Source organism: Budorcas taxicolor, chromosome X, assembly GCF_023091745.1.
Source record: "Budorcas taxicolor isolate Tak-1 chromosome X, Takin1.1, whole genome shotgun sequence".
NCBI classification, from domain to species: Eukaryota; Metazoa; Chordata; class Mammalia; order Artiodactyla; family Bovidae; genus Budorcas; species Budorcas taxicolor.
The window spans coordinates 144517423-144528122 of record NC_068935.1 but is presented as its reverse complement, the minus strand read 5'-3'; the positions used below and the strand labels follow the sequence as shown (position 1 = coordinate 144528122).

At 45.8% G+C, this 10700-nt stretch overlaps 1 long non-coding RNA gene across 2 annotated transcripts in view; it reads right to left on the bottom strand.

Annotated features, from left to right (window-relative positions):
* Positions 1-206: 206 nt before the first annotated feature.
* The window catches only part of LOC128070043 (uncharacterized), a 105377-nt gene continuing 94883 nt past the window's right edge, over positions 207-10700 (bottom strand). For both annotated transcript variants that reach the window (XR_008201598.1, XR_008201597.1), the window contains exon 6: positions 207-655. This is a non-coding gene — a long non-coding RNA (uncharacterized LOC128070043). The remainder of the gene's footprint in view (positions 656-10700) is intronic.

Below are 10700 nucleotides of genomic sequence, written 5' to 3'. Positions count from 1 at the left end.
GTCCATGGGGATTCTCCAGACAAGAATACTGGACCGGGTTACCATGCCCTCCTCCTTCAGGGGATCTTCCAGACCCAGGGATCGAACCTGCGTCTCTTATGTCTCCTGCATTGCCAGGTGGGTTCTTTACCACGAGCGCCACCCGGGCAGCCCGCCTTCTACAGCAGTGGTCCCCAACCTTTTTGGCACCTGGGATGGGTTTCATGAAAGATAATTTTTCCACAGACCTGCGGCAGGTGTCAGGGGGATGGTATGAGGATGAATCAAGCATATTACATTTTATTTTTTTATTTCCATTATTATTACATCCTCTCTGTGCTGGCTTCCCTGGTGGCTCAGACGGTAATGAATCCGCCTGCAATGTGGGAGACTTGGGTTCGATCCCTGACTCGGGAAGATCCCCTGGAGAAGGGCATGGCAACCCACTCCAGTATTCTGGCCTGGAGAATCCCATGGACAGAGGAGCCTGGTGAGCTCAGTCCAGGGGGCGGCAAAGAGTCACACACGGCTGAAAGGGGTAGCCGTGGTGCTTGGACATCGGATTTGATGCTCCACAGCGCAGAGGCCAGAACATGAAGCTGGGGTTTTCCAACACAATGAAGGGCCTGAGAACTGTCTCAGAGATGAATCTTCAGGGTGGAGAAGGAAGACATGTCTGTGAAGAAAAGAAAGAAAAAGCAGGTGGAGGAGAAAAGGCAACCGGGAGAGAATCGCAAAAGTAAGACATGGGTGAGGGGAAAGGTGTGAGCAATGGTTTCTGACTGGGCATAAAGCTATGCCTGAGAAACTCTTGACATGTTGAAAGAGTGTACAAACAGCCCCAGAGGTAATGGGCTTAATTCTGACCACAGCAAAGACATACAAAACATTGCTATTTCTGCTGGATAATGTACATTGTACAAAACATGGCAAACATATATACAGGATTTCATATTTCTGTCCACGTTTGAATCTCGTCTGAAACCCTCTACCCATAAATGGAGTGTCAGACTGAAGAGAGCTATTCTAAGTAAGAATTTTCCATGGATTGTTATGGCTGGATGCAGTGAACTTGAAATAAAAAAAGAAAATCTCCTTGGTGGTTTCATTTACGTTAATGCGGTGCATTCCTGTGAAATGTCTGTATCTAATGATGAATAATCAACCCTTCTTAACTCTTAACAAAAAAAAATTTATCATGGAAGGACCACGTTAGTGGTAGTTTGAGTTAGCATGACTTTGGAGAGTAATCTTTGGTCATTCTGTAAGTTTGTTTTCATCTCCCTTTCATTAAGTCTTAAAATATTCAGTTAATTTGATAATACTCTTTTTAAGATGCAGTCTACACACAGACACACACACACAGACACACACAGACACACACACACAGACACACACACACAGACACACACAGACAGACACACACAGACAGACACACACAGACAGACACACACAGACACAGACAGACAGACACACAGACAGACAGACAGACACACAGACACACACAGACACACACAGACACACACACACACACACGGCTTCCCTGATAGCTCAGCAGGAAAGAATCCACCTGCCAAGGCAGGAGACACGGTTTGGATCCCTGGTTTGGGAAGATCCCCTGGAGAAGGGAATGGCAACCCACTTCAGTATTCTTGCCTGGGAAGTCCCATGGACAGAGGAGCCTGTTGGGCTACAGTTCACGGGGTCACAGAGAGTCAGACACGACTGAATCAAGTAAGCAGAATGACAAAGGTAAATCTTCCGGCCTATTCAGGAAGGATTTCAGCAGGAGACACTGGAGGCAGAGACGGCTGTCAGAGAGTCAGTGCGGCTCTTCTGGAGAGAGGCCCTAAGTCTGAGCTGGGACGTGGTGAACCAACTAGGAGCGGATCATACGAGACCCTAAGAAATGGGAGAGGAGAGTGGACATAGTTCTGAGGTTTTGAGATGGGCCAGTGGCGAAGTAAGCAATTCAAACTGGAAAAAAGAGGAAGTCGAGCTCTGGGGAGACACTGACCAGCCAGGTGGCCACTGGAAGACTCACAGAGCTTAAGGGGAGGACTGGAGAAGAGGTAGGTTTGAAAGCGAGGTTAGCTGCTGAGATGCAAGTGCTTATAGCAGAGACACGCCGTTTTTTTTTTTTTGCTTTCTTTATTGCCTCCCGAAATACTCCTCTATTTTCCCCCATGTTAAACTTTTTATTTTGTATTGAAGTATAGCTGATTAATGGGCTTCCCTGGTGGCTCAGAGGTTAAAGCATCTGCCTCCAATGTGGGAGACCCGGGTTCGATCCGTGGGTCGGGAAGATCCCCTGGAGGAGGAAATGGCAATCCACTCCAGTATTCTTGTCTGGAGAATCCCATGGATGGAGAAACCTAGTAGGTTACAGTCCACGGGGTCACAAAGAGTCAGACACGACTGAGCGACTTCACCTTCACCTTCATAGCTGATTAACAGTCTTGTGATAATTTCAGACAGACAGCAAAGGGACTCAGCCATACATGGACATGGATCCATTCTCCCTCAAACTCCCCTCCCATCCAGGCTGCCACATGACACTGAGCAGAGTTCCCTGTGCTGTCCAGCAGGTCCTTGCTGGTTCTCCATGTTAAATACAGCCGTGTGTCCATGTCCATCCCAGATTCCCTGACTATCCCTTCCCCTATCCTTCCCCCTGGGAACCATACGGCTATTTACAGAGTATTGAGCAGAGTTTCCTGTGCTGTCCAGCAGGTCCTTGCTGGTTCTCCATGTTAAATACAGCAATGTGTACATGTCCATCCCAAACTCCCTAACTATAGTATGGCAACCCTTATAAGCAGAATCTAAAAAGCACTTGTACAAATGAACTTTTGTACAAATAAATTCAGAAACAGATTCACAAACTTAAAGAATGAACTTAAGGTTCCTACTTAAAGGGAAGGATGCAGGGAAGAGACACACCCTTTTAATTTACAGGAGACCCAGCTTTGATCTGGCCAAGCCTCTGACTCTTATTAAGAGTTGAGCTTGTCCAACTTGACAGTGAGATAAAAGGGAGTGAACTGAACGTCATATATCACTGCCATCTTGTTTAAATATCACGCGTAAGGATTTTACTAGCTCATAACCAAATGTGCCCTCAGACGAGGTTAATGATGCTTCAAAAGCAGGGGGCAGGCATGAGGGAGTGTTTATATTTTAATCTGAGGCAGGACACTGGCAAGAGAGGGTAAGGATGACGTAGCCAGATAAATCACCCCGCAGTGAGCCAGGACATATAAACATTTCATCCAGGGGGACAGCAACTGAGGCTGACTTGGTTGAAGTGGCATCTTGGCGAACTTCTGTACACACTCATACGATGAGCTTCTAAATTAACTTTTGCTTGCTTCTCCTGCACTTGAAATGTTTGTCATGGAGTATTATTTGCGCAGATGAAGTGATTTACTCTTGTTCACCCAATACTTTCTCTCCCTTACACAATTAAAAATGTTTCCCCTTAATGTTACGCTATTGTTCAGAACTTTTATTTGCATTTTTTTACGCTTATTCTTTCGATGCTAAATTGTAAAAAGTTGACAAATTTTGACTCCGTATGTAACTATAAATTCATTATATAAAAGCAAAGATAGTTCAACAATCATGAAAAGCATAGGACAAACGGGCAGTCTCTTCTATTCCCTATGTGTGTATTGAGCGTCCGTCAAATAAATACGTTTAAGAGATAATGTGTAAGTGTCCAGCACTGTGACTGGCCAGTGTACAATCCATAAGGAGTTCTAGTCTCCCCTGTTCAGGAGAGCGGAGACGCTGACTTGAAACTCAACATCAAAAAAACCAAGAGCGTGGCATCCGGTCCTGTAACTTCATGACAAATAGAAAGGGGGAAAGTGGAAACGGTCACAGACTTTTATTTTCTTGGGCTCCAAAATCAATGCAGAGGGTGACCTTCAGCCATGAAATTAAGAGACGCTTGCTCCTTGGGAGGAAAGCTATGACAAACCTAGGCAGCATATTAAAAAGCAGAGACATCACTTTGCCAAAAAAGGTCTGTATAGTCAAAGCTGTGGTTTTTCCAGGAGTCACGTACACATGTGAGAGCTGGATCACAAACAAGGCTAAGACAGAAAACTTAAAGTGTGTACACGTTAATGATGTCTCAAAAAATACATATATATATAAGGTTCAAATCCGTACCTCTCTTTCATACAGGCGAGGGGGTTACAGGTTTTGAGGCTTTCTGGGCAGCGTGACTTCGTTTATGCCCGACATGAAACTGGCCCCTGGTGCTGAGAAGCCTGGGGACCGGTGACTTAGAGGACCTAAAGCTGAAATGAAAGCAACTAGTATAGGTGTGCAATAAGAGATTGCTGATGAAACTCACTTCCAGGCCACCTTTTCACCTGAACACGGGTGGGAATGAATGCTAGGAGCCAAAAACGCTGAGAAAGTGCCATGAAGTCATGTCATGAAGCCCCAGAGCAGCCAGATCAGATGAATAAACTGTGTGGAATAAGAGGAGGAAAAACCTATGCATTTGGTAAAGCTTTCATTGCTTTAAACAATAATGTGAAGAGGGCAAGTACCAAGCATGTAAGATCTACGTTTTCAACGGATCTGAATTCATTACTCTGCAGAGCTGGGCCAGATGTTCAAAGGGATCGTTACATGACGCAGAACTGGGTGGGGCATACCAGTTGTCACGGCGACGTGCATGACAAAGCCCACACTGAGTGGGTCTTTCCACGTATACATTACATCTCCTTGAATGCTGAAAATCAATGGGGAAAATTAAACAAACACTAGATGGGTATTCCTTTGGTTGCTTTAAAGTTTAGCCGTTGGTGTCAGTCGCTCGCTCGAGTCCGGTTCTTGGCCACCCCATGAACTACAGCACGCCAGGCCTCCCTGTCCATCACCATCTCCCAGAGTTTGCTCAGACTCGTGTCCATTGAGTCCGTGATGCCACCCAACCATCTCATCCTCTGTCATCCCCTTCTCCTCCCACCTTCAATCTTTTCCAGCATCAGCTTTTCCAATGAGTTGGCTCTTTGCATCAAGTGGCCAAAGTACTGGAGCTTCAGTGAATATTCAGGACTCATTTCCTTTAGGAGGGACTGGTTTGATCTCCTTGCGGTCCAAGGGCCTCTCAAGCACCATAATGTGAAAGCATCAATTCTTTGGCTCTCAGCCTTCTTTATAGTCCAGCTCTCACATGGGTACATGACTACCGGCAAAACCCTAGCTTTGACTAGATGGACCTCTGTTACCAAAAGGATGTCTCTGCTTTTGTATATGCCGTCTAGGCTTGCCACCCCACTCCAGTACTCTTGCCTGGAAAATCCCAAGGACAGAGGAGCCTGGAAGGCTGCAGTCCATGGGGTCGCTAAAAGTCGGACACCACTGAGCGACTTCACTTTCACTTTTCACTTTGCTGCATTGGAGAAGGAGATGGCAACCCCCTCCAGTGTTCTTGCCTGGAGAATCCCAGGGACGGGGGAGCCTGGTGGGCTGCAGTCCATGGGGTCGCTACGAGTCGGACACCACTGAGCGACTTCACTTTCACTTTTCACTTTCCTGCATTGGAGAAGGAGATGGCAACCGCCTCCAGTGTTCTTGCCTGGAGAGTCCCAGGGACGGGGGAGCCTGGTGGGCTGCCGTCTATGGGGTTGCAGAGAGTCGGACACGACTGAGGCGACTTAGCAGCAGCAGCAGGGTTGTCACAGCTTTCTTTAACAATTATTCAATGATTTTTAAAAAGAAAAACAGGAGGTAATGTGGTATATAGAATATTCACCGGAATCTGGGGAGAAAAAAAGGACCTCTCGTCCTTGTTTTTTCATGAACTGTCAACGTGACCTTGGTCCTGCACTATCCTCTCCCTAGAGCACTATCTCCTGTGCTTAGAATAACAAGTGTGTCTTCTCAACATCTTAAATCACTTTCACCTTAGAGCGTGTATCATAATGAAACACTGCAAACACATGCCGTGGTTTTCACTACGGATTTTTTTTTTTTTTTTTTTTGGCATCACCCAGCCTCACTTGATGGATGTCAACAATCTGCCTGATCCCATCACCCCCTGGCTTCACAGACTCACACTCCTGGTTGCCGAAGATTCACTGCTCCTGTCTGACCACAGTCAGTCCCTCAGCCTTTCACCCGAATGGTCCCACACAGACAGCCAGCTGAACTATTCTATGGCCCTGATTTTCTGCCGTTTTATATGGCCATAGGTTAAGTGATAGGGCAACTTAGCATGATCCCAGACTGTTTTCTTATCTTAAATCTTTACACACCCCATCTACCCTGCTCTATCACTGTACACACCCCATCTACCCTGCTCTATCACTGCAGCCAAAGTTAGGAGGAAGAAGATTCGAATTGCATGACTTCCTGATTCAGGGGTGAATACTAACAGTTTTCCAGATCTCATGGATTCCTTCTGGTGAATTCAAATATATTTCAATCACCTGTTGTTTTATTAAGTAGAAAATCCATCAACCGCCACCCCACCCTGACCGCCCAATCTACCAGCCATTATCTTCCCAGACCTAACTCAAGAAGAAAAAAACATACAGGCAAAAGATGCTGTGAATACAAAGCAAGTTCTTAGAATGTACCCAGCACAGAAGAAAAGAAATACAGCCTTACTGAGTTAGACGATTTTCATCATATTTTCCATATAAGCAGAACTTTGTTTAAAATTATTTTAATGTTTTCGATGACTATTGTCTCAACTATAAATTGGTGCTTGCCTAGAGCATTTGCCAGGACCTCCCTGGTGTCTCCGATGGTAAAGAATCCACCTGCAATGCAGGAGACCCGGGTTTGATCCCTGGGTCGGGAGGATCCCCTGGAGGAGGAAACGGCAAACCACTCCAGTACTCTTGCCTGGAGAATCCCATGGACAGAGGAGCCTGGTTGGGCTACAGTCCATGGGGCTGCAAAGGGTCGGACATGACTGAGCGACTTCACTTTCCTTCACTTTTTCTGTGGAGACTGAACCCTGTGCTTTGCAGCTGTTGAGCTTAAATGCCCCCTGAGGGGCAGACTGAGGCACTCTGTGCTCCAGGGAATCTGGTGGGACAGGGCTCTAGATAGTTAGATATGTTCAGGAGGTGATTTCAGGGTCTTTTCACATCTAGAGAAGCACTAAATCCCTTCCTGGTGACATCAGCTCCTCTGACTGGCAGAAAACCTTTTATAAAATGAGTGCTTACTTGCATAAACTCCCCCTTCACCAAAATCTTATATATGCACCTCCCCTCACTGCCTCTCAGGAGCAAGCTCTCAGAACTATTGAGGTGCTTTCTCCCAGGCTGCAGTCTTCATATTGTCCCAAATAAAACTTAACTCACAACTATTACATTGGGCATCTTTTTTTAGTTAGCCGTTGGTACTCTTGCCTGGAAAATCCCATGGACGGAAGAGGCTGGTGGGCTGCAGTCCATGGGGTCGCTGAGGGTCGGACATGACTGAGCGACTTCACTTTGACTTCTCACTTTCATGCATTGAAGAAGGAGATGGCAACCCACTCCAGTGTTCTTGCCTGGAGAATCCCAGGGACGGGGGAGCCTGGTGGGCTGCCGTCTCTGGGGTCGCACAGAGTCTGGCACGACTGAAGCGACTTAGCAGCAGCAGCAGCAGCAGAGGGATACTGGCAAAAAATATTTGGTTAAAAAATTCACAGGATAAAATTCTACATTAAAATGATCTCCTATTTCCTGCAACAGAACTGAAGTGGCGGATCGTTTTCCTTTTCTGTGTTCCTGGAATGCACATTTTGGATCCTCTGTGTGTGTGTGTGTGTGTGTGTGTGTGTGTGTGTAGTAAACAATGTCAGATTTGTGTGTGTGTGTGTGTGTGTGTGTGTATCTACAACTAACTGATAGCTTACAATAGTAAACAATGTCAGATTTGTGATCTCCAAAGAAGAAGGTTTAGCTTTGGGACCAGGGACCAGGCTTGATCACTCAAGGGCTTTTGGGCAGCAGGGTTTCACTAAAGTAAGAAAAGGGACAGAGAAACATTCTGACACAGACATCGGAAGGGGGACAGAGAGTGCCCTCCTCACTAGTGTCAGCAAGGGAGTTACATACTTTATTAATTAGTTATTACAATAGTTATTATAATAAATCTAAAGAACGTCTCACGTTTGTGAAACTCTTACCAGACCCACTCCGACAATTCACATTTTAGGATAACAGGATTAGACTTCTCCATAGAGAGATCCTGCCAGACCCTCTCCCATAATATACATTTTAAGATATCAGGATTACTCAGAAGGTTTTCAGGAAGGAGCAACTGTCCTCAAGCAGGATACACTGTTGTTCCATAATCCTTAGTACAGAGTTTAAACTGAGCGGTTTGTTGTGTAGTCATCAGTTCAGGCTTAAAGAAAAAAAAAAGAAAACCTTTATATGACTAGCACTAAGCAATGCAGAGGAAAAAAAAAAAAAAGATGCTTGTCCTTTCCTCCTCCTTGAGAATCCAGACCCGTATCTCCTCCTCTGGGATCCTGGACTTCTTCTATCAATCTGCCTAGGAGTTGACTCTCTCACGGCTACACATATACATTCAGCTCACTTCAGTTCAGTCGCTCAGTCGCGTCCCACTCTTTGCAACCCACTGAATCCCAGCACGCCACGCCTCCCTGTCCATCACCACCTCCCGGAGTTCACTCAGACTCACGTCCACCGAGTCAGTGATGCCATCCAGCCATCACATCCTCTGTCGTCCCCTTCTCCTCCTGCCCCCAATCCCTCCCAGCATCAGAGTCTTTTCCAATGAGTCAATTCTTCGCATGAGGTGGCCAAAGTACTGGAGTTTCAGCTTCAGCATCAGTTCTTCCAATGAACCCCCAGGACTGATCTCCTTTAGAATGGACTGGTTGGATCTCCTTGCAGTCCAAGGGACTCTCAAGAGTCTTCTCCAACACCACACTTCAAAAGCATCGATTCTTCAGCACTCAGCCTTCTTCACAGTCCAACTCTCACATCCATACATGACCACAGGAAAAACCATAGCCTTGACTAGACAGACCTTTGTTGGCAAACTAATGTCTCTGCTTTTTAAAATGCTCTCTAGGTTGGTCATAACTTTCCTTCCAAGGAGTAAGCGTCTTTTAATTTCATGGCTGCAATCACCATCTGCAGTGATTTTGGAGCCCCCCAAAATAAAGTCTGACATTGTTTCCACTGTTTCCCCATCTATTTCCCATGACGTGATGGGACCAGATGCCATGATCTTATTTTCTGAATGTTGAGTTTTAAGCCAACTGTTTCACTCTCCTCTTTCACTTTCATCAAGAGGCTTTTTAGTTCCTCTTCACTTTCTGCCTTAAGGGTGGTGTCATCTGCCTATCTGAGGCTATTGATATTTCTCCTGGCAGTCTTGATTCCAGCTTATAATTCTTCCAGCCCAGTATTTCTCATGATGTATTCTGCATATAAGTTAAATAAGCAGGGTGACAATATACAGCCTTGACGTACTCCTTTTCCTATCTGGAACCAGTCTGTTGTTCCATGTCCAGTTCTAACTGTTGCTTCATGACCTGCATACAGGTTTCTCAAGAGGCAGGTCAGGTGGTCTGATATTCCCATCTCTTTCAGAATTTTCCACAGTTTATTGCGATCCACACAGTCAAAGGCTTTGGCATAGTTAATAAAGCAGAAAGAGATGTTTCTCTGGAACTCTCTTGCTTTTTCCATGATCCAGCAGATGTTGGCAATTTGATCTCTGGTTCCTCTGCCTTTTCAAAAACCAGCTTGAACATCTGGAAGTTCACTGTTCATGTACTGCTGAAGCCTGGCTTGCAGAATTTTGAGCATTATTTTACTAGCGTGTGAGATGAGTGCAATTGTGCAGTAGTTTGAGCATTCTTTGGCATTGCCTTTCTTTGGGATTGGAATGAAAACTGACCTTTTCCAGTCCTGTGGCCACTGCTGAGTTTTCCAAATGTATTCGCATATTGAGTGCAGCACTTTCACAGCATCATCTTTCAGGATTTGAAATAGCTCAACTGGAATTCCATCACCTCCACTAGTTTGTTCATAGTGATGCTTTCTAAGGCCCACTTGACTTCACTTTCCAGGATGTCTGGCTCTAGGTGAGTGATCACACCATCATGATTATCTTGGTTGTGAAGCTCTTTTTTGTACACAAAACAGGCTCCACGGCTCACATGTGCACTCCAAATTCACACGCTCACCTCACTCGTAACAGAGGAGTCCCACATGCTGGAGGCGAATAGATGAAATGTTTACTGAAGAGATGACGTGAGTCTAGGCTTGGCTTTGAGACCATCCAAACTGGAGGGGAGGGTATAGTGAAACGAGAGGGGGCTAGGAGCGCGTGTGTTGTAGCTGAGGGATGGGAAGCTTATTATACTCTTTGATTTAAACAAATATTTATCTGGCCGAGCCTGGTCTTAGTGGCGTTGTGGGAGCTTTCGTTGCAGCGCACCAACTCTCTACTGTGTGCAGGCTTGGCAGCTGTGGCACATGGGCTTAGCTGCTCCCTGGCACGTGCCATCTCAGTTCCCCTGCCAGGAATCGAGCCTACAGCCCCCGCATTGGGAGGTGGATTATGAACCATTGGACCACCAGGGGTGTCCCCACAAATGGCTATTTCTTTGTGTGTGTAGCTTGAAGCTGTGTGCTGGCCTGGATGTGTAAGGGCGGCTGGACAACAATGTTATGATACTATTTTCTTAACTTTTGTATTTATCTAAAATG